General features: G+C 45.0%; 3 non-coding genes across 3 annotated transcripts in view; all 3 read right to left on the reverse strand.

Annotated features, from left to right (window-relative positions):
- Window positions 1–18,253: 18,253 nt before the first annotated feature.
- Window positions 18,254–21,662, reverse strand: LOC149251173 (25S ribosomal RNA). The gene has a single exon (XR_016267750.1). It is a non-coding gene; the product is annotated as a 25S ribosomal RNA (ribosomal RNA).
- A 247-nt stretch (window positions 21,663–21,909) lies between these two features.
- Window positions 21,910–22,063, reverse strand: LOC149251174 (5.8S ribosomal RNA). Its single transcript, XR_016267564.1, has one exon. It is a non-coding gene; the product is annotated as a 5.8S ribosomal RNA (ribosomal RNA).
- A 2,677-nt stretch (window positions 22,064–24,740) lies between these two features.
- Window positions 24,741–25,067, reverse strand: part of LOC149251175 (18S ribosomal RNA) — a 1,813-nt gene continuing 1,486 nt past the window's right edge. Inside the window, exon 1 of the ribosomal RNA XR_016267666.1 lies at window positions 24,741–25,067. This exon is cut by the window's right edge and continues 1,486 nt beyond it. This is a non-coding gene — a ribosomal RNA (18S ribosomal RNA).

The following is a 25,067-nucleotide window of genomic DNA, read 5'->3' on the forward strand; positions in this document are numbered from 1 at the left end:
TATTCATGATAAGATATTACACAATGCAATGTTTGATTCAGGCGCCTCTCATAACCTTATGCCTAAGTCAGTAATGGAGAGATTGAATCTAGACATCACAAGACCATATAAGGACCTATTTTCATTTGACTCTAGCCAAGTTAAGTGTTTAGGCTTGATAAAAGATCTATGTGTTTCCCTTGTCCAGTGCCCAAATAAAACAATCTTAATGGATGTTGTAGTTGCTGATATCCCACCCAAATATGGAATGTTGTTATCAAGATCATGGGGAGCTAAACTCCAAGGTTCCCTACAATTGGACATGTCTTATGCCACCATCTCTGTCTTTGGGCAGCCAAAGAGGCTATACAGAGAATCACTCATGAAATACATGGTGAGCAGTGAAGAAAAACCTCAAAATTTCCTTATTTATGCAGTCCATTCTGACATGGATTCCTTCATTCTGTTCAATGATGATATAAGTCCAATATCTGATGACAAATTTATCTTACTTGAACAAGACCTGCATATGAATGAGCAATCAAGTTCCCAAGAAATCCAGGTTAGGCAACCAATTGATGAGACCATTCTAGAAGATAAACCAGATGAAAAACAAGATCTCCAACTTATAATTCCAAGTCATAAAGAGGTTGTTAAGCCTCCCATAAATCAAGAAACCCTTTGGTTTCTTGAGTTTGATGGATCAGTCAACAAATTAGGGGCAAGAGCTGGAGTGTGGATTCATAACAAACAAAGCAATCATGCAGAAGGCCGAGCCTATAGGATTAATTTGAGATGTACTAATAATATGGCAGAGTATGAGGCGCTCTTGCTAGGCCTCAAACTACTAAAATCCTTGCAGGCCACAAAAGTTTCAATCATGGGAGACTCAGATCTCATTATTGAACAAGTGAAAGGCAATTTTGTCAACAATGACAAAATACTAAGATCTTACAGGTCTGCTGCTATTGAAATACTCAAGGTTTTCACTGAATTTCAAATGACTAAAATATCTAGGACCCACAACCTTCATGCACATAGTTTAGCTACATTTGCCAGTACATGCAAATTTCCTTTTGAACCCAACCTTTGTTTTACAGCTGAGATTAAACACAAACCTTCTATCCCAAACAATGTTAAAGATTGGCAAGTATTTGAGGATGACACACAGATAAATAGTTTCTTGACCTTGCAGCATGAATTTTCAGGTTTGAACATTAATGTTGATTCTGTAAAAGACACACAACCACTAAGTGAATAGGACCAAACAACTATATCGCCCAAAACAGCAAATCAAATACTTTGTCCAACAACCTTTGACAAGAAATCAAACAATTACATTTTGATGAAATAGCTGGTGCAGAGGCTGAAGTCATACAACTAAAAGACAATTTTCTACCGACAGGCCTGACTCCGTTGGAGGACATTTTTGACTCAAATGATGTTCCTAGAAAACAAAAAATGCAACCCCTTAATGCTGCCATTGAAGAATGCAACATTGGAACTACTGAAAAACCCAAGATAATAAAATTGTCTGCATCTTTGCCTCCCGACCAGAAGCCCAATTACATTGACCTCTTTAAAGAATTCCAAGATGTATTTGCATGGAGTTATGAGGATTTGAAATCCTATGACACCTCTGTTATTCAACAAACCATCCCTCTCAAGCCTAATCAAAAGCCATTCAAGCGAAAATTGAGAAGGATCAATCTTATGCTTCTCCCTTCAATTGAGAAAGAGGTACAAAAAATGTTCAAAGCCGGTATCATAGCACCAATCAGGTTTTCAGACTGGATTTCAAATTTGGTCCCCACAAGAAAGAAGACTGGTGAGATTAGGCTTTGTGTGGATCTAAGGAATTTGAATCAAGTGTCCCTCAAAGACAATTATCCCTTACCCAAAATGGATCACACTCTCCAAAGAGTGGTGGGGGCTTCAAGAATCTCATTACTTGATGGATTTTCAGGCTTTAATCAGATCTTAGTCCACCCTGATGATCAGGATAAAACAACATTCACAACCCCATGGGGAACTTTCAAGTATGTCAAAATGCCTTTTGGGTTGAAAAATGTAGGAGCTACATTTCAGAGAGCAATGGATATTGCTTTTGCTATTGAGATTCGTGATTTCCTTGTTATTTACTTAGATGAACTCACACCTTTTTCAAAGTCTGACCAAGAACATCTGACATGCTTGAGACAAATATTCATAACATGTAGGAAATATGGAATTTCCTTAAATCCTAAGAAGTCTCTATTTGGTCTGGAAGAAGGTAAGCTATTGGGTCATATCATTTCAAAGGATGGCATTAGAATTGATCCAGATAGAATATAGGCCATTTTGCAAATGCACCATCCAAGAAATATTAAAGAATTACAAGCCTTCTTGGGAAAGATCAACTTTTTAAGGAGATTTATCCCAAACTTAGCAGAATTGATCAGATTACTAAACAACATGCTAAAAAAGGATTCAAAAGTAAAGTGGACAGTAGAAGCAAATCAAGCTTTTGAAGGTATTAAATTGGCCCTTACCCAAACCCCAGTCTTAACAAATCCTCAATTTGACAGAGAATTTATCATTTTCTCTTTTGCCTCCCAGCATACCATTGCTGTTGTCTTATTGCAGAAAGATGATCAGGGGAATGAAAAACCAATTGCTTTCTTCAGTAGAGCCCTTAGAGATGCACCTCTGAAATATCAAATCATGGAAAAGAAAGCTTATGCTTTGGTCAAGGCCATCAAAGACTTTAGTATTTACATCCTATACTCCCATGTTATTGCTTATGTACCAAATCCCATTGTGAAATACATACTGACTCAAGAAATATTAGAGGGAAGAAGAGGAAAATGGATTGCTAACATCTTAGAATTTGACATTGAAATAAGGCCTACAAAACTGATAAAAGGGCAAGGTTTGGCTAAATTGATGTCAGAAGCAAACTTCCAAGCCTTGGATATTAACCAACTGGACAATGAACTGGAGCTGGCGAATCCAAAGATCAATACAGCCTTTGAACAATCCCTGTGGTATTCTGATATCTTTTATATATTGCAAAACCTGTGTGCTCCCCCAGGATTGTCCAAAACCAAATCTAGATTTCTAAGAATGAAAGCTTCAAGATTTTGTGTTATAGATGGTAATTTACTATGGAAAAATCATGAAGGTATACTGCTGAATTGCTTGAATTTGGATGAGGCTAACAATGTTATGAAAGAGTTCCATGCCGGTGATTGTGGTGGACATTTGTACTGGAAGTCCACTATGGATGAGATATTAAGGGCAGGTTACTATTGGCCCACTCTGTTCTCTGATGTTAAAAATTTTACCACTTCATGTCACAAGTGTCAAGTGTTTGAGGGAAAAAGAAAGTTACTACCACTTCCCTTAAAGCCTATTGCAACAGAAAGGCCCTTTCAGCAATGGGGCTTGGACTTTATTGGGGAAATTCATCCTTCATCTTCAGGCCAACATAAATGGATTCTAACAGCCACAGATTATTTCACTAAATGGATTGAGGTTGTTCCATGTAGACAAGCAAATGATTCTACTACCATTCAGTTCCTTGAAACTAATATTCTTTCCAGATTTGGTTGTCCTGACAAGATTATAACAGACAATGTTGTTGCTTTCAGATCCAGGAAGATGGTGAAATTTTTCCATAAATTCCATATTACTTTGGGCCATTCTACTGCATACTGCCCTCAGGGCAATGGTTTAGTTGAATCATCTAACAAAATTCTTATCAACATCATTAAAAAGATATTGGAAGAGAATAAGAAAAATTGGCATAAGAAGCTGGTAAATGCCTTATGGGCAGATAGGCTAACAAATAAAAGATCTATTGGGGTCAGCCCATATGATTTGGTTTATGGAATGGAAGCCAAATTCCCTTCATCATTAGGGGTCCCTGTCATGAAGCTACTTCAAGAAATTCAAGCTGAACCAAATGACATGCAAAGAAGAATCAATCAGATTATTTGTTTATAGCAAACCAGAGATCAAGTGTATAGCAGAGTTCAAATCCTACAAGAGAAGTTGAAGAAAGCCTTTGACAGAAGAACTAAGGCTGAAGATTTCTTTATTGGTGATAAAGTGCTTAAATGGGATTCAAGAATAGAAGACAAGGAAAAGCATGGCAAATTTGACTCCCTTTGGAGGGGACCCTTTGTAATTCAAGCAGTACAAGGAAATAACACTTATTTCTTGAAGAATTTGGATGGCACTGAAGCTGAAGAGGGCCCTGTAAATGGCTGGATGTTAAAGCATTATTTTGACTACTTTCCATGTATATAGCATGGCCTTGTCCTGTACATTATCAGTTGTATATAGTATTTTCTTTCATCATATAGATAGTTCAGCTTCAGAAGTTTTGTAAATAAGAAGGAAAAGGCTTTTAATTTCAGAAGTTCCACAACGGTGACATATTCCAGTTTTGAAATCCAAAGAGAAAGCTTTCAAGTTTTGATAAGAAGTCAAAAGCCAAGGCAGTCTGACCTGCTATTCTTGGTCTTTCAAAGTAGAAAAACCATCCCCAAGTGGAGCCACTGTTAGCTACCTATACCAATAGGTTTCATTTTTGATGATTGGCAGGGTAAGTGCCAAATATGTTCTACTTTGGTGATGCAAAGATCTCATATTTTGTGGAAAACACCTATCTACAGTTGTTTGATGTTGTCCTACTTCTAAATGAGTGATCCAACAGTCTAAGCTGGGTCATGCCATATTTCAATTTTTGTTGTATACTAGAGAAAGAAATTTGTCCAAACTGTTCAATCTTGGCAGATAAGTAGTCAGGTAGAGAATGAAGGTTCCCAACTGCTTAATCTGGGGCCTTGGAAGTAATAAGGCTAGCCTTAGATAGAAATAAAAAGGAAATGCCAAAAGAAAAGAAAAGGGCACATGAGGGTTTGCAAGTCTAAGTGCACCCTCCTTGAAGTAACAAAAAATGCTAGGCAATAGAATGGGTAGGTAGATGGGGTTGCAGAAGCATGATTTCTTTCATATCACTGGCCTAAGAAAAGGAAACACATGGTGGCCAGTGCAGATCTTCCTATTCAGCAGTTTTGTAGCAACAAAGTGAAGCATGTCTAACTTCCCAATCATTCCCTATCAAACCCCTTTCTAACATCCCACTATCACCTTTGTTCATAAGAGAAGTCAAACTCTTTGTTGATTCTTGTTACATAAAGAGCCACATTTCTTGTGTAAAAATCTTTTCATTTTGATCTACTCTCCAAACTAAGTTTGTTTCCTAAAAAACTTAGTCTTTGCTTCCTCTCTTCTATATCTCCCACCCAATAGTAACTACTAACTCCATTATTACTTAACTCCCTATACTTCCCTTTTTCCCTACTACTATATCACTATTGTGAAAAGGCCCACTAAATATGTAAATTCCCCCTTTTTTTGGCATTATAGCCATATGTTCAAATATTTGGAAAATTAGGCGGAATCAAAGGTTTTGTTTGGTTTGCTTGAAGTTATGGATTAAACTAACACTTGGTTAGTTTAATAACTTATTCCCAACCCTATCCCCTTCACAAACCCACTATGATGTCTAACCCGCGTTATTTGCATAAAACCCGGTTAAAACCCATTTCCTCCGCTTATCCTAATTTTTTACCTCTCGGCGCACTTACCACAAAAAACAAAGGAAAAATATTATTTAAATGCCGTCGGGTCCCGCCGTATCATGTTGGCAGTTTGCTCTCCCGTTGTTTGTCGGATCTGGGTTCTCCCATCCGACGGCTCACATCAATATTGGACCGCCTCCGATGCCCGAACGATAGTGCCTGAAATCTGTCAGACCATGACGTCAGGGCTCAGACGCTTGTCGTTCCCAGATTGTATCGGGAGGCCGCCTGCCAAAACCGCTCCCGTACAATAAGCGGTCCGAAATTACCACTTATCGCCTTTGATTCTCCGCCATACGTCACTTCCATGTCACGTGTACGTCACTGCCACCTCAGCGTCGCATCCCCGCTCTATCCACTATCGCTCTGAGTTGTCCGCCATGTCACCTACCCACGTGGAGCCACTCATTGGCCGCCACGTCATCACTCCGTACCTCACCCACCCATGACGTCATGCTGATGCCATCCGACAAAAATGCGCCAAAAGCCAAATTTTCACTATTTTGCCCAAAAAACCCATTTTTTCACGTTATTTGCAATATTCATGCACTGTGCTTTTGCATGAGTTAGAACGTCGTTTACCTTCCAACTTTGAAGACTGCTCCCGTGCTGCCAGCGCCCCAAATTCACCTGCTCTTCCACCATTGCCCGAGTATACCAGGTATTTATCAAAATTTCGCCTCTGTGCCTGGTTTTTCACATAATTCACTGAACAAGCTAATAGAAAAAAAACACAGTAAGTTCAAGAAATCCTCATGAACCAGTGCTCCTCGTCTGCACTGTAAGCCCAATTTCACTCACAGAAGTCCCCATTGTGTCTGATTTCCACAAATTTACCATTTTGTTTGCGCATTCGCAAATTTGAACTTCTGCTAGATGAATTCACCGGGAAAGAAAGTCCCAAATCCTAGCATTTGCTCTCTGAATCTATCCTAAGTGCATTTTGACTCAATTTTACCCCAGTTTACCTCTTCCCCTCTGAAAATTTCCCTACTCCTGCAAAATTCATTGCTCTATGTTTCTGTGCCCAGAAAAACAAGTTCAAATACAATTCAAAGTATCAATTGACCATGGAGACACCAGTAGCTCTAAACATTCCACCTCTAAATGCCCCACAAAGAGAGCTAGAATGGCAGCCCCTGGCTGACAGAGACTACCAGATGGCAGAAGTAATCCCAGAGTACAGCAGATACCATATTCATGTACTCAATGAGCTGAAAGCTGAACATCTCAGTGGAAATGATATTCTAGGGATTTGGGACTCCAATTTGCCCATTTTCAATCTTCCTCAAGTCAATGTCCTCCCAGATTTAATCCATAGATGCAGTGCCAACTATGACCCATGTCAGAGAGCTATCCTCAGTCCCTCAGGCTCAGTTTTGTTCCATATCACCCCTGAGGCTATAAGTCAAATGCTGCACTTTCACACTACAAAGCCATTGACTCCTCTATCTATGATGGACTTGATAAAGCAAGGAGGCAAGTTGTCCAGTGCCCAAATCATAGAGATTAATCAACTATTCATTCAATCAGGCTCTCAAACTGTGAGGACTCCTCCTATTGGAAATGTATATCTCAATTACTTGGGAAAAATGCTTGTGGATATGATCAGTTATGTCCTGGGATACAGATCATCTGAGGATGTTGATGAAACTATTCTGACCTTGATGTCTATCTTCTCCCCTGAAAGCCTCCTTCTGTTCACTATGATTATGCTACATACATTGCCAATAAAATTCATGAGCAATTGATGAATTTAGAGAGGGAAAGGATATTTAGATACACTTCTTACATCTATCACTTGTTCCTATTTTATCAGCCTGATATCTTCCCTATTACTCTCAAGAGGTTTGATGCTCAGGGAAACCAAAGGTCTGTGGTATTTTGGTCTTCAATCTTTCATCACATATATTTTTCACCATATAGCTATTGTGAATTCATAGACCTTTTTATCCATCCAACCATGTCCTTGCTGTTGAGCTCTCCTCCTCCAATATTGACAGATGAGATGCAAAGAATCCTCAAGCTCTCAAAGGCCTACAGCATTGGGGATTGGTACTTTTACCAACACCATACAGTGATCAGAATATATGGTTATGATTTAGCCCCATATAGGCTACCAAGATATGTCCCTATGAGACTTTTAGCTTTAGAATATCTCAGACAATTTGGAAATGTAGACATGGTCCATTTCCACAACAAAAATAAGAAGGTGCAACTCAAAGTCAGAAACCAGCTAGGCCCATTTATTTATAATAAAAGAGAAGAGGCATGGCAAGAAGCAGATAAGACCCTGCAACACCTCGGGTTGCAAACCAGTTTCCTCTGGATACCCTATGATCCCAATCATTTCATTAGTCTTAGAAGGGTCAAATATAAGTTGGCTAGCTATGATCATGTGAGGTTGCCTCATATTGAAAAATATGCAAATCTATTAAGATGGAAAGAGGGCACCCTAGAAGAGGCAAGTTCTAAAGAAGAAGTAGCACAAAAATAAGCAAAGAAACTTGAGAAGGAAGCTAACTTGGAATATTGTGGACAGGTTTCTTCTTCTTATCATTCTCAACTTGGAGTAGCTACCTCATCTTCTACAGCTCCCCAGCAAGCATCTCAAACTACTCCTCAAGCAGCTAGCACAGATAAGGGAAAATAAATGGAGCAGGAGCAGACACTCCCAACAACAGAACAACAGAAAGAATAGACAGAATAGCAAGAGAAAATGGCTGAGGCCCCTGTATCCACAGAGCAACAGGCTCAAGAGAGTGTGCCTCCAAGGCAGGAAACAACAATGGATACCTCAGTACTTCAAACCCCAATAAATGAAGAGAGAACTAGGAAGAGGGACAGACAGCAAGAAACTCCCCTCACTACATCAGCAAGTCAACAAGGGGAGAAAAGGCAAAGATTAAACCCTTTTTCTAAAGAAGAGATGCCTATTGGACCATCCATGGGTATGGGCCCCCCTAGCATGGAAGCATCAGCCAGCTCCTTCCAACAAGAACAAGAAAGACCACTTGGAGGAGAGGTCAGCTCCTCAAGCCAGCAAAGAAGGGAAGAGTCTAGAATCAAGAAGCAATTCATGGATATAAAAGCTAGGAATGAGCTAGTCAGACTCCAGCTTTATAATCATTTGCTCAAGATGGCTCCCACTAATCAATAGAGGCTCATGTCAGCATATGACATTGCAGAAGGGAAGATGACTATGAGCCATTTCATGCCTACCATGCTGCAGCCACAGTCAGCTGCAGATTATATCAGAACCAACCTAGAAGTGTTTGCAAAGGACATCCCCCCAATGGACCAAATAGAGCTACATAAGCAAATGGGTGAGATGGTCTACTCCACTCTTGCAGATAAAACATTTCTAGCCCACAAACTGCAGAATTCTCTCCATAATACTACTGCCCAACTGGAATTGGAGAAATCTTCTTCTCAAGCCAAAGACAACAGGATTAGGTCTTTGGAAGATATCATTATAGAGCTTGGGCATGACCCAAGTGATCCCAAAGTTGTGCAGGCACTAATGAAGAAAAAGGATGAAGATATAGCAGCTTTGAGGAAGATGGTCAAAATTCCAGCAACCCTTCACCCCCAAACAGAAGATGTTGCTCAACAGAGAAAGGATCAAGATGTAGCAGCCATGTTGCTGACACTACACAAACAATTGGTAGAAACAGAAGGACGATTGATAGCAACAGAGGGTGCATTACAGGCAACCCTGAAACAAAAAGAAGGAGGGCAGTTATCTGAGCCCTCTCAGCCAGTAATTAACCTTGAGGAAACTCCTCAAATTATAAGTCCTCCCACAGGACAAACACCAGAGGCAGGCCCTTCAGCACCAGCACCAGCAACAACATCAGGACAGACACCCAGCCTTGATATGCAAAATATGATGAAAGAACTTCAAGCTCTGGAGGCCCAGATGGCAGAACTAAGTGAAGCCAAGGAAAAATTGGCTACACTTAATGAAAAATATGATAAATCAAAGCAAAGTGTAGCTGAAAAAACAAGAGAGGTAAGGGCTCTTGAGAAGAAAATAAAAGAACTGGAGAAAGAGCTCTCTCTTGATAAAGTTGTAGCTGAGGTCAAGAAAGTCCCGTGGGCCAATATTGGTCAGCCTATAACAGATCAATGGCAATATATTGAAACCATCCATGAGCATATAGATCTCATAGGCAGGGCCCTAAAAGAAAGTCAAAGAGCAAGGGCATCTCTAGGCAATATGCCTGAGATAGCCAATAGGATGACCAATGTCCTTAACAATCGCACAGGCCCCCAGCTGGCAGCAATGGGTATCTCTAATAGAACTGATACCATTTTACTAGTAAAAAGGGTGCTCACTTTGAGAAATCATGTGCAAACATTGGATAGAAGGTGCCAGGAAATGCAGACAGAGGTGAACAAGTTCATGGAGAAATTTACAGCATTGCATAACAGAGGCCTTCCCAGCTTACTAAACAGTGCGGGAAGATTACTATCTCATGAAAACTATGCCAAGAGAGTAAATACATATGCTACAAATCAGATCACTGCAACATCAAGTGCCCCAGAGGAAACAGGGCCTGCATCTGGGCAAAGTCTCTATGACAAAATAGAGAATTTGTTTTTCATCATGCATGAGATTAGACATCTGTTTGAAGTGCCTCCAAATTACTACAAATATACTGAGGCAGATGAAACCTTAGGCATAATTTTTAGACATCAGTTGCCTACTCAGGAATGGTGGACAAGCATGATACAGACATTGCTGTGAACAAACAGATTTTTCATCAAATTTTTGTACATCAATTATAAGTCATCATGTTCAAAAAATTGATATATTCATTATGACTGGAGAGGAGTGGACAGAGCCAACTCAGCGAACAAATTTGGCCACTAAAGCAACACCGACAGATGCAGATGACGGGGCTGAGATAGCTGCAACACGACAAAGTAATAAAGGGCTTATTACTCAGAATCAATACGAAGCACCCGGCAGATCCAGTTGCCCCAAAAGTCAAGAAATGTCTGACAAACAACAAGCAACTGTTGTATATTCATTTAAGTAGCTTTTAATTTTGTAAGAAATATCTTTGAAAGTTGGTAAGAGCAGTTATTGTGCAATAACTTACTGTTGAGATATTTCTATGATATTTTTTATATATGCACCCCCGCATAGCTTATTGGGGGTTGTTGTTACTAATTTGTTCAAGAGAACTCGGCTCTATATCCTCTTAAAGATATAATACAAAGGAGATGTTGGTTTCCAGAAGATATGTTTGGCTTGGAAGTGCTGTGATGAAACTATTGACTGCTGCAGGATTCTCGTGTTATGGTGTGATACAATAAGTGTTCTCTAACTATATTTGTGTTTCATTTCTTGTATAATCTGTATGTGATGTATGGTGATTAATCTTAGTAGAAAGGTAAAATACTAGTTCAGGATTTGTCCATTAAAGACACCCCAAACTCAATCCTTACTACTAAATATGTTTTCTTCAGGGTTAGCTGCAGCTATGGAATTCTTAAATGCTCCTATTTGCTCTAATCACATGATAAGTCTTTATTCAGTAATTCTCTTTTGTTGTTGAGTAGGATTTGTTCTTCATTTCGTGTTGCACTGAGAAAGAACTCTTGATTGCCTTTCCTGGTGTAATTTATACTGTTTCTCTTCTAAAAATCATAGTTTGTATCATGAATACCCATCTAGCCTTGCAGTGAACCTCTCTTTATCACAGATATCATATCCTATTCACTTTTGGACTCCACATGCCCAATGGATTGAACTCTCTTTGATGCTTGCATGCCCTTCTTTGAACAATAGCCAACAACCAAAATTCAAACAAAACTCTCACCTCATAACTAGCCTAAAATATTCAAAAAACAAAGTTAAAACTAAAAGAGAGAGCCCTCTCTGATTACAGGTAGGCTAGAACCTGTAATCCAAAGCTTGGTTAGTGGTTACCCCGGCCGTATTCCCTCACGAGTCAAAGGGAACAACCTGGGTGTTAACAGACTCATTAAAAATGAAAAGATCGCCGAGTTACCCCTCTTGACTCGTTAAAAGTAAATAAGAGGCGGTCGTCTTTAAACCCTTTTCCGACCGTGTAAAAACGAAAATATCGTCGGACCCTTGTCGTTTCCAGTTCGTGAATGGTTATGAAACGACGTGATGTTGATCACTTTTCTACTTTTTCAGATTGATGTCACTATAAATGAAAAGTACTCCTCGATCGTAATGGTAGGGCAGTTCTTTCGAGCATTGTTTTATACTTTTTCGGGCTCGCGAGACACAACTTTACGAAATAGGACACCCCTGGAGTTTTCTTTTATGCCATCTTTTCAGACTCTATAAACAGGAAAAGACGCTGAGTTCTTCCTTTTTCAGGCTCGTTAAAACTTAATGACATCGGATTCTGCCATAATGATGCCTTCCAAGCATATGCTATCCTTGTCAAGCTTGTTAAAAATAACTGGGGTACTCGCCAGAAATGGTGGGGAAAATGGACCCATAATTATTGTCGTGTCGGTAGTATGTCGCTCTTGAACATGGCACTAGTCTGCATTCGTGTCGGGGTGGGGATATCTCATCATGCTTTACACTAGCCTCTGTTGGTTTGGGTTATCCTATTTGACCTCTCATCTACTCACTACCTTGTCACCATGACCTCTGCTCATTTGATGTCAAATACTGCCAAATCCACTGTCGTGCCGCCAATATGTTCAAAAGAAGTTGACCTATGCAGCAATACAACCTCCTCTGATACCTCACATAATTTTGATTCACCACAACATTCTTCCTCTGTCTCGTGTCACTGATGTGGGAAACACTATGGCCCACCTTTGATCAAGGTCACTTCCTGTCGACTTCAGTTCATTATCCAGGAAGTTGATCTAGAGACTCCCTTCCAGTTCCTTAGAGCCTGCATGCCTCAATGGCAGGCTCTTCGTGTTCGACGAGAGGTTTTCATTATTGGCCTCCGATCGAATGATTCTACGGGTGTTCGACGCTAGCTCATTGATTCACACGCCGTAGATTGTACCTGTAGTACCTTGAGGGCCATTGTCATTATTGGTGGTACTCTCGCGTCTGTTAACAATTTTCATTATTGACTGGTAATCAGACGATGTTCATGCATGTTCTACTCCAACTCATGTATTCGCATGCCTGAACTTGTACTCTGTTTGGGTCAGGATAGAGCGCAAGACCCTGGATTTTGTCTGTTGGAATCTAGGTTTCGATTTATGGATCATTATGTTCATTACATGACTCATTTACTGGATGGCTGTGACCATGCCTGAGTCTATTTATCGATCCTCTCTGGATGGCTGCGCCCATACCTTGGATCTAGATTATTATGTACTCTATTATGGATGGCTACGCCCATACCACATATATCATGTACTTGAGATATCCGTTGTACTTCTTTACGCAGGTTCTCCGGTGGCCGTGTTTTTAGTCACGCATGTTCTTGTAAAGCATTTCCCCCCTCTCTCTCTCGGGCCTCATGCTTTAGGGGGCATCTGTTACACAGCAATTTGTCACCGTTTGTCACCGTCCCTGTTACCCCTTACCCGCACACTGGAGGACTCATTCTGGGACCTGTGAGAAGTGACATGACCTGAAACCACTTGCATCATATTCCTCTAAGTATGAGCTTCATATGTCCTGAAGACATCTCCTGCAGAATACCCATGAAAACAGCTCTTTTTGCATTAGCGCGGGTCCACAGTTCACTACCCGTGCCAATGAGGGAAATCCTCTAAAAAGGGCACGCCATTGGCGCTCTGTCTCAGAGTCGCACTCGCACCAACCGAATTGAGTAAAGTTTTTAACCAACAAACTTCTGAAGGTTCTCTTCAACCCATTCACCAACTAAATCCATGTTGAGCTAGGATGGTTTGGCTTCGAATATCCATAGAAGGGAAAGTGGTTTGCCACCTTTCATGGAAATTTCCAAGTGATAAAGCCAATCCCATGAATAATGTGGTTGATCCTATCTCTTTCTTCTCTATCTATAAAAGCTTGCCTCTATGCCTTGAGCAAGCTAGTCACAATAGTCAGAGTTACAGTAGTTCTAGTTCCAGCATAGTGATAGAGAGTTTGAAGCTGCAAGAGCCTTCTTTGCACCCATAAGGCCAAATCTAAGTAAGGAGATTCTTGCCACCCAAAGAGAGAGAGGCTTGTTCTCATCCGAACAAGCTTTGCAAGACTTGTGTAGCCGACTACCCAGCCAAAGGAGGATTTGACGTCAGAACAATGGTTGTATTCTTCTTTTTTATTTATTAATAATAGATGACTATCATTATGGTTCCACTCTCATTGTCCTATGTTTGATGTTGAGTTATATCTTTTCTGACTGATATATAATTGCATCTACTAGATTTTATGCTTGTATTCATGTTGTTCTTTGCATGTGCAGGTGTCCAATCACGGAGATCGTGGGGATCATGACCGACCAAGGCAAAGGAACGAGGGCGACATCTCTTCTACGAACACTAGCATTGGAATCCAAGTAGGTTCTCACCATCCACTTTTATTTGAAATTAGGAACTTGCGTGATAGCATTGTATGATTGTTGCTAGACTCGGTCTGGGCTAGTAGGGATTGTCTCTGTCCACAGAGAGGATTTACCTCCACAACAGCTCCGATACCGCGTTGAAGAATCTGGGGCAATGGGGTATAGCAGGATTCTTCTAGACTTGATAACAATTTGTGAAGCTATTTTGCAATTTATCGTGTTATCTTAATCTTCTTCTCTTCTTATTAATGCATGTGTGTTTACTATCATCAAACTGGTGCCAAAAACATAAGAACAAGAACACAAGATGTTGGCTCTCTGCTAGGGAAAAACCTCTCTCTCTCTCTTAGAGAGGAAAACCCTTTCGTAAATTTCTCTCAATGAAGCTTCATATTGGTCATTGCGAAGCCCTAGACCCTTGACAATAATATCCCCCAAGCACAAGTCGAGTCCTTCCTCCTCTCTGCACTTTGTTTCTTCAGTACTTCGTTCCCCGGCACTCTGTCCTCCTTTCAACTTTTGATAGTCCATGGTGGACTAGCTCTAGAAGATACTCCAACCTTTGATCATTAGCGAGATCCTTTACCAATGAAGAAATCTTCATTCTCTTGACCAACTGAGCCTTTTTCTTGATGTGAGGTCACAGGCTCGATGTACACCAAGTTTACTGCACCTGGGGTGATTACCATCGTGAAGCGACACGGGAACCGGAAATTTCCCGCGCTTGGGATGCTTTCGACAAGGCGGGACACGGAATCCCCGGGTTCCCCGCAATTTGGCGACCTTTGTCGAGTAGGGACTGGGAGACCCCATGTCACGCTCCTATCCTAGTGGTAGTATTTCAACCACACATAAGTGGGTGCGGCATTGATGTACTTTTTCTTTTTACCAATACTTGAGTACACGGTCTGTGCATACTTCAACACTCGGTCAATTTTCCAATAAGTGTTCTTAACAATGTAGCGAAAATAAGTTACCATAAATTTATCTTCTTCAATTATTCTTTCAACCTGTCGTGTCGTGTGTTCGTGTTACACTAGCCCGCGGCCTGCACGACACAACTCCACACCTGAACTGCGAACCTATCCGCCCGACTTTCCCTTCCGTGGCGCCCAAACTCTGCCTATCGGTGCGGTCCATAGTGAGGGTGCATGGCCCGCATGCAGTGCGGCCTGCCTGCCCGGACGGTAACCTGCCCCGCTCTGCCTGTCCGTGCTACCAAGCCAGACCCACCCTCTGTAATCCGCCCGCCAGTGCGGCCCTCTTACCTGCGTCCTTCTCTTCCTTCCGTTTTCGCCCAACTCCTTCCTTCGCACTTGTTATACGATGTGGAAGTATGAGTTCAATGTCCCTTCGTCGAATTCCATCCTCCTTACTTATACGCATCCTTTCGCCCAAGGGCTGTGTCTATCAAGGATAACAAGGGTCGGCTCCATCAACATGCATGCCCGACTGAGCTGCCACATAACCTCGACACGCCCCATTCCAACGAACATCCACGTCCCGTCGTGTGCACCGTCGCACCCATGGGTCGACTCCAACACCTCGCTGATTACACCCGTTTCCGCACGTCGCACACCTGCCCGCATCCTAACTCGTCCGCACATGGTCACCTCTTTCATCCGGGCACGCAACAAGGGTAACCCGCGTGCCTTCCGTCGGTGGCTCGCCCATCGTGCAGGTATCAAGGGGCGTGTGCCATGCCCAACACGGCATGAGCGACATGGGAACCCCGTGTGTCATGCCCCCAGGCTTATAGTAGTCTTTCAGCTGTACTTGGCGAGGTGCGGTGCCACCGAACACTTTCTTTTCACCAATACTTATGTTCATGGACTACGCCCAACCATTAGTCTACTTAGTTTGTTTTTCGCAACCAAGTATTATTATGTTTCCTTTATACCAATGAACACCCATACACATTCATTATCATCAGCGATTATACATGAAGAACACAATTGCGCAGTATAAAGGGAGGGGCAACTCCTTGAACAATGAGTCTGCCCGAATACAATATATTATTCAACTCTACAATGTTTACGAAGCTTTACAAGTATACATGGGAAACACCAAGTTTCATACTTAGCCAATTTTACAAATAGGCAACACCTCCATGTGCCAACCGAGTTCCTTGCCTGAGCTGGGCGGGCGTGCCCTCACACGAACTGCCAATCGTACTCCTCGACCGAACCTCGTTTACCGCTGCACGACGGGCGGGCGACCTCACCCAAGTCACCCCCCGTTTCCTTTTGCATGATGGGCGGGTGACTTACCTGAGTCACCCGAGACACCTCCGCATTTCTTCTTCCACGACGGGCGGGCGACCTACCAGAGACACCCCGTGTCACACCGAACGGTGGGTGCCTTCCTTACCCGCGCCCTCACCCGGTAACTGAAACCTGTGCGTATCGTGTGTGCTTGCCCAAGAGTGGGTGCATATATGCCCGCACCTCTTTTGCGACCCGCTCCACTACTTCACACTTTTTTCTTGATCACCGAATGCTCATGTTCGAATGTCCATCTTCGAATGAATGCTAAATCCTCCAACGCCTTGCCATATTTATACGAGCGGTTGGGCGAGTCGCTGCCCAGGTCGACTCGACCACCGCGTGCCAAAATGGCCTTACACGTGGCAAACTTGCCATCCGATTATTGGTCGGCAAACAATCCTTCGTTCAAGTCGCCCCAACATGTAAGTCGGCCCGTGGGTTATGCCAAACACTCCCACGCTATAAACCAACCATCGCTCCACCTCCAATGCACATTATACTTATGTCCCTTCGTACATTTCGGTCATAGAGTTCGCACTTCGCACCGACGAGGAGAAACCGAACCGCAGGTCCTTACACCGCATTTCCCAGACTTGGGTAGCAATTTTTGTTATGACGCGAAATGGAAACCCCGTGTGTGTCCGCTGACTTGGGTAGGAGTTTTCATCGCACCGTGAAATGGAAACCCCAAGTTCCCCAAACTTTGGTGGCTCTTTGTGGCCCCATGACATGGAAATCCGAAGTTCCATAGACTCTCAGGCGATTCAGGGTGTGCCGTGACATGGAAACAGTGAGTTCCCCGGACTTGGGCAGCAGTTTCTAAACACGCCAAGTTCATGAGACTTGCGAGTTGGTTTGCATCGTCATGGAAACCCTAAGTTCCCCGCGTTTCCCTCGTGCCGTAAAATGCGGAAACCCGTGGTTCCATCAAAGGGTGGGACATGGAAACCCCAAGCTTCCCAGGCTTGGGCACCAGGGCGCGACATGGAAAACCCCGAGTCTTCGCAGGATTGGGCGCCGTCGTCTTCGGTCATGGTGCGACATGGAAACCCCAACTTTCCCCAGGCCTGGGTGACGAGGCGTGACTTGGAAACCCCTAGTTTCTGCAGGCTTGGGTGTCGGGGCGTGACTTGGAAACCCCTAGTTTCCACAGGCTTGGGTGCCACCGGTTTCGGTCATGGCGTGACTCGGAAACCCCAAGTTTCCCCAGGCCTGGGCACCGCTGGTTTCGGTCGGGGCACGACATCGAAACCCCAAGTTTCCCCCAGCTTGGGCGCCGGGGCGCGACATGGAAACCCCAAGTTTCCCCAGGCTTGGGCGCGACTTGTAAACCCAAAAAATTTTGCGCTGGGTGGAAACCCCAATTTTTTTTTCTACGCCGGGCGGAACCCCCAAATTTTAGGCGCCGGGTTTGGTGGAAACCCCAAATTTTTGGCGCGACATGGAAACCCTGAATTCTAGAAGCCCGGTGGAAACCCCAAATTTTAGGCGCGGTTGGAAACCCCAAATTTTAGGTGCCGGGTGGAAACCCCAAATTTTAGGCGCCGGGTGGAAACCCCAAATTTTTGGCGCGACATGGAAGCCCCGAATTTTAGGAGCCCGGTGGAAACCCCAAATTTTAGGCGCCGGGTGGAGACCCCAAATTTTTGGTGCGACATGGAAGCCCCGAATTTTAGGAGCCCAGTGGAAAACCCAAATTTTCGGCGCCAGGGCGCGGCATGGAAACCCCAGTTTTCCTGGGCTTCGGCGCCCTTTCCGTCGCGGTGTGGAAACCCCAAATTTCCCGCCCCCAAGCAATGAAAATTGTCATCTGGAGGAAGAGGCAGAGGTGCGAGAGGGTTGCCCAAATTTTGTTTGTGACAAGAGCGAAGCTCTGAATCGAGGCGAACAAGGGCTAAATCTCAGTGGATCGTGGCAGCAAGGCCACTCTGCCACTTAAAATACCCCGTCGCGTATTTAAGTCGTCTACAAAGGATTCTTCTCAACGACCATTTGGAATTGAACTTCAAAGCTGCCCCGACCGAGATGCTTCACGACCGCGGTTTGCAAATGACACGGGCCCCTGGGGGCGACAAAACGATGCCCCTACTGTGGGTCGAGATACAGTCGAAGAGTGACATGCACCGCTTCTAGCGTGGATTCTGACTTAGAGGCGTTCAGTCATAATCTGACACACGGTAGCTTTGCGCCACTGGTTTTTCAACCAAGCGCGATGACCAATTTTGTGAATCAACGGTTCCTCTCGTACTAAGTTGAATTACTATTGCGGTGCGATTCATCAATAGGGTAAAACTAACCTGTCTCACGACGGTCTAAACCGAGCTCACGTTCCCTATTGGTGGGTGAACAATCCAACACTTGGTGAATTCTGCTTCACAATGATAGGAAAGGCTGACATCGAAGAATCAAAAAACAACGTCGCTATGAACGCTTGGCTGCCACAAGCCAGTTATCCCTATGGTAACTTTTCTGACACCTCTAGCTTCAAATTCCGAAAATCTAAAGGATCGATAGGCCACGCTTTCACGGTTTGTATTCATATTGAAAATCAAAATCAAATGAGCTTTGACCCTTTTGCTCCACACGAGATTTCTGTTCTCGTTGAGCTCATCTTAGGACACCTGCGTTATCTTTTAACAGATGTGCTGCCCCAGCCAAACTCCCCACCTGGCAATGTCTTCCACCCGGATCGACCCGCAGAAACGTGCCTTAAGGCCAAAAACAGGGGTAGTGCCCCGTCTCCACCCCACGGAATAAGTAAAATAACATTAAAAGTAGTGGTATTTCACTTGCGCCGAAAATGGCTCCCACTTATTCTACACCTCTCAAGTCATTTCACAAAGTCGGACTAGAGTCAAGCTCAACATGGTCTTCTTTCCCCGTTGATTCTACCAAGCTCGTTCCCTTGGCTGTGGTTTCGCTAGATAGCAGATAGGGACAATGGGAATCTCGTTAATCCATTCATGTGTGTCACTAATTAGATGACGAGGCATTTGGCTACCTTAAGAGAGTCATAGTTACTCCCGCCGTTTACCCGCGCTTGGTTGAATTTCTTCACTTTGACATTCAGAGCACTGGGCAGAAATCACGTTGCGTCAGCATTCACAGGGACCATCACAATGCTTTGTTTTAATTAAACAGTCAAATTCCCCTTGTCCGTACCAGTTCTGAGTCGACTATTCGACGCCTAGGGAAAATCCCCCAGCAGGGGGCATTCTACGCCCGTAGCCCAATCAGCACGTGACTGCCCGCCCTCGCCACGCGAGAAGCTCAGGCAGACTGCCGACAGTCCACGAGTTGAGGACGTAGACCCCTAGGCCTAGCCCTTAGAGCCAATCCTTTTCCCAAAGTTACAGATCCATTTTGCTGACTTCCCTTACCTACATTGTTCTATTGACCAGAGGTTGTTCACCTTGGAGACCTGATGCAGTTATGAGTATGACCGGGCATGAATGGTACTCGGTCCTCCAGATTTTCAAGGGCCACCGAGGGTGCACCAGACACCGCAAGACGTGCGGTGCTCTTCCAGCTGTTGGACCCTATCTCCGGGTGAACCGATTCCAGGGTGGGCAAGCTGTTAAAAAGAAAAGATAACTCTTCCCAGGGCCCCCGACGACGTCTTCGGATTTCCTAACATTGCCACCCGCCGCCATGTCCCGGTTCAGGAATATTAACCCGATTCCCTTTCGATGCTCGTGCAGAGTGCACCCTTGATACAAGGCTTCCCAATCTCTTAGGATCGACTAACCCATGTCCAAGTGCTGTTCACATGGAACCTTTCCCCACTTCAGTCTTCAAAGTTCTCATTTGAATATTTGGTACTACCACCAAGATCTGCACCGGGGGATGATCCACCCAAGCTGACACCTGAGGTTTCTCAACGACCCCCGCATCCTCCTATTCATCGGAGCCAGGCAATTTCTCTGACGATCAAGTATAGGTTGCGCGCTTCAGCGCCATCCATTTTCAGGGCTAGTTGATTCGGCAAGTGAGTTGTTACGCACTCCTTAGTGGATTTTGACTTCCATGACCACCGTCCTGCTGTCTTAATCAACCAACACCCTTTGTGGGATCTAGGTTAGCGCGCAATCCGGCACCATAACTCAGCTTTCGGTTCATCCCACATCGTTGTCTGCTTACCAAAAATGGCCCACTTGGTGCTCTCGATTCCACAGCGCGGCTCAATGGAGTAGCCACACCCTCTTACCTATTTAAAGTTTGAGAATAGGTCGATGGCGTTATGCCCCCGATGCCTCTAATCATTTGCTTTACCCGATAAAACTCGCGCGTGAGCTCTAGCTATCCTGAGGGAAACTTCGGAGGAAACCAGCTACTAGATGGTTCGATTAGTCTTTCACCCCTGTACCCAAGTCAGACGAATGATTTGCACGTTAGTATCACTACGAGCCTCCACCAGGGTTTCCTCTGGCTTCGCCCTGCTCAGGCATAGTTCACCATCTTTCGGGTCCCAACAGGTGTGCTCGCACTCGAACCCTTCACATAAGCTCAAGGTCAGTTGACGATGCACCCCCCCAGAGAGGGGATCTGACCCGTCAGCTTCCTTACGCCTCGCAGGTTTTCAAACTCGCCGACTCGCACACATGTTAGACTTCTTGGTCCGTGTTTCAAGACGGGTCGAATGGAAAGCCTGCCAACCAACACCACAAGTGCGTAGGTGCACACGGTCCGCCACAAGGGCGCACGCTTCGTTCCTCGACCACCGCAGCGGCAAACCGACAGGCAGTAATCCGCCCACGCTTGTGACGATGCAGCAGCCTGTGTTGGTTTGCACCTCAAGTCGAGCGGCGGACTAGCCTGAGCCGTTCCGCATCCGACCGAGACGCATCGACAGCCTCCATCCGCTTCCCTCCCAGCAATTTCAAGCACTTTTTAACTCTCTTTTCAAAGTCCTTTTCATCTTTCCCTCACGGTACTTGTTCGCTATCGGTCTCTCGCCCGTATTTAGCCTTGGACGGAATTTACCACCCAATTAGGGTTGCATTCCCAAACAACCCGACTCGCCGACAATGCCTCGTGATGTGGCAGGGTCCCGGGCCGACGGGGTTGTCACCCTCTCAGGCACCCCCTTCCAAGGGACTTGGCCCAGGTCCACCGTTGAGGACACTTCTACAGACTACAATTCAGGCAGCACCGCCGGCCGATTTTCATGCTGGGCTCTTCCCGATTCACTCGCCGCTACTAGGGGAATCCTTGTAAGTTTCTTTTCCTCCGCTTAATTATATGCTTAAACTCAACGGGTGTTCTTTCCTGAGCTGGGGTCGCAAAGTTGGAGCTAAATCTGCCCTACCCCATGGGAGGACAAGGGAGAGCAAAGCAAGTTCGAGCGATGCCACACAAAGCCCGCATCGGCTAACGCCGACTGCCCATCCAAGGGGACAAGATCACCGCTCACCGACGCACGCCACGAAACATCGCTTGAGGTATTTCAGCCGACCGCACCGCATGGGGCACGGACGACCAGCTCCGCTGCTCCCTAGCATATTGCAGGGAGCGCGTTTGAATGGGATGTGACGCCTAGACAGACGTGCCCTCGACCGAGGCCTTAGGTGCAAATTTCATTCAAAAACTCGATGATTCACGGGATTCTGCAATTCACACTAAGTATCACATTTCTCTACGTTCTTCATCGTAACAAGAGCTGAGATATCCATTGCCGAGAGTCGTTTCCACGTGTATTACCGAAAAATCAGCCACAAAACTGAATAGGGGCACCCCCCAACAACAAATGTAAGGCCAAGGGGAAAAAGCAGGAAAAACACAGGAGAGAAAGAGAAACAAAGGTGTCTAACCCCCTCATAGGGGGAGGCTCGAACAGAGGACAATCTCCCCAAGATCCACGCCCTCGCAAAAAGGGGGAATTGCGTGGAATAGCGATCGAGAAGGACTAGGGTGGCCACCCCGGGAGCTCGCACTGCTTTTAGCCCTTCCCTGATACCATCCCACAATGATTCCCCCTTTTCTCCATATAGTTAGGGATCAAAAGGAAGAAAAGGGTAGAAAACAAAGCACAAACAAGGCACAAGCCTCTGAAAGCCCCGTGCCTTCGGCAAAAGGGGGGAACTGAAGGGGACGACGATCAAGAAGGACTAGGGTGGCCACCCCGGGAGCTCGCACTGTGTTTCGTCCTTCCGGAAGACCAATCCACAAAAATCCCACCTTTTCTCCGTAATGCTAGGGGCCACGAGGAAGAAGGGAAGAAAACAACAAGAGAGAAAGGGATATATCAACCATGGCTACCGGCTCACAAGTGGAGGCTTCAAACAGAGAATAAGCTTCCCCAACCCTGTGTCTTGACAAAAAGGGGGGAAATGGAGGGTACAGCGATCGAGAAGGACTAGGGTGGCCACCCTGGGAACTCGCACTGCTTTTCGTCCTTCCTGAACACCAATCCACAACAATCCCACCTTTTCTCTGTAAAGCTAGGGGCCGAAAAGAAGAATGGAAGAAAACAACATTAAATAAAGAGAGATATCAAACACGTCCACCGGCTCATAGGGGGAGGCTCAAACAAAGAAAAAGCTTCCCCACCCCCGTGCCTTCGCAAAAAGGGGGGGAACTGCAGGGGACAACGATCGAGAAGGACTAGGGTGGCCACCCTCGGAACTCGCACTGCTTTTCATCTTTCCTGAACACCAATCCACAACAATCCCACCTTTTCTCCATAAAGCCAAGGGGCCAAAAGCAAGAAGGGAAGAAAATAACAGGAAAGCAAGAGATATCAAACGTGGCTACCGGCTCACAAGGGGAGGCTCAAACAGAGAACAAGCTTCCCAAACCCCGCGCCATCGGAAAAAGGGGGGAACTACAGGGGATGACGATCGAGAAGGACTGGGGTGGCCACCTTGGGAACTCGCACTACTTTTTGTCCCTCCCAAACACCAATCCACAACAATCCCACCTCTCCTCCGTAAAGCTAGGGGCAAAAGGAAGAAGGGAAGAAAACAACACCAAAGAAACAAAGATCCCAAGAAAAGAGAGAAGCTCAACAACACGCCGAGTAGATGTCCGCTAACCAAAAAGAAATCAAACAAGGCACCCAATCAAAAAAGCATCCCACCTCTTCACACCCTCCCACACGCATTCAGCACAACACCCTTTCCAGCTTTACAACATATAGCAAACAACCAAGCAAATAAATCACAACCTAAAACTTACCAATAGAAAAGACAAGGGCCACGATGAGACCAGTGTCTGGAGCACGTCACTGAGAGGCACATAGCCCCCCAACCCAGCGGCACAAGGCTTCAAACGAAAAATAGACCACCGCCAATAACACAAACCCACCCCGCTCTTGCACCCCTCCATGTACAAAACACCCAACAACCTTTCTAGCGAGAGAGTCAACGGGGGTCAAATAATCAAACTCCAAAGAGGAGTTGTCACGGGTCGACGCTCAACGCTGGAGAAAGCCGCGGGCCACAAATACATCGATGGAGCAAGGCAACTAGAGAGAGGGACCTTCGCAAAGCACACACCATGAAACAAAGAAATGACGCAAGTCACACAAAAAACCCACAATCCAAAGGGAGGAAGAAAGACACGACCCGCTACTTCTTATTCCCTCAGAAGGGGAGTGGGTCACGAGAGGACGAGGAATTCCCTCGACGGCAAAGGCACGAGATAATATTTCCACCCTCATGCCTGTCGGCGGGGAAAATTGCGATCTCGATGGAGCTCAGACCGAGGGATGGGTTTTTCATTACCTCGACACCCAACCCTTCCGCGAGGGCATGTCGAGGAACGGTCGGGAGGGACTAGGGTGGCCAGCCCAACGGGTTGAACTGCTCTTCATCCATCCCATACTTGACCGCACCCCGACAATCTCGCCTCACGTAAGGTTTGAGCTACCAGGCGCGCGTGCAACCACTCCCTCGACCCAACCACCAGTGAAAAAGCTAACCCAAGCAACACATCAACCGCCGCCACCTTTTCGAGAGAACCAACTATGGAAGCCCGCACCCTTGGCCCATGCCTTCCAGTGAACAAAAGACCGAGCACCACTGCTACGAATGAGTCCAAATTTATCCATCGTATTTACCGAGCACATCAACTCTGCAGCAACCATGCTCGGCCGAACAGATCTTCGGAAGGGCTCCCAAGAAACAAGCTTCTGGACCCCCTGCAGAAACACATTGGGGGGGAGAAAAATAAAGGATGGGTGGGACAAGCACAAGCATGGCTTGCAAGCACACACGAAAAAACAAGCGTAGTTACCTCGAGACAAGCAACCAACAATGTTCCCACCAAACACCAAACCCGCTCCCCTAGAGATGCACCACAAAGTCCCACATTGCAATCAAAACCCAACCAACCCGACCAAAAAAGAAAACCCATGCTATCAATGATCCTACCACAGGTTCACCTACGGTAACCTTGTTACGACTTCTCCTTCCTCTAAATGATAATGTTCAATGAACTTCTCACGACGTCGACGGTGGTGAACCACCATCGTCGATGCAATCCGAACACTTCACCGGATCATTCAATTGGTAGGAGCGACAGGCGGTGTGTACAAAGGGCAGGGACGTAGTCAACACGAGTTGATGACACGCGATTACTAGGAATTCCTCGTTGAAGACCAATAATTGCAATGGTCTATCCCCATCACAATGCAATTTGAGAAGATTTCCCGATCCTCTCGAACTAGGAATAAAAACTCGTTGGCT

Source organism: Pinus tabuliformis, chromosome 7, assembly GCF_031772625.1.
Source record: "Pinus tabuliformis cultivar Carrire ecotype Pingquan chromosome 7, CPIR1, whole genome shotgun sequence".
Classification (NCBI taxonomy): domain Eukaryota; kingdom Viridiplantae; phylum Streptophyta; class Pinopsida; order Pinales; family Pinaceae; genus Pinus; species Pinus tabuliformis.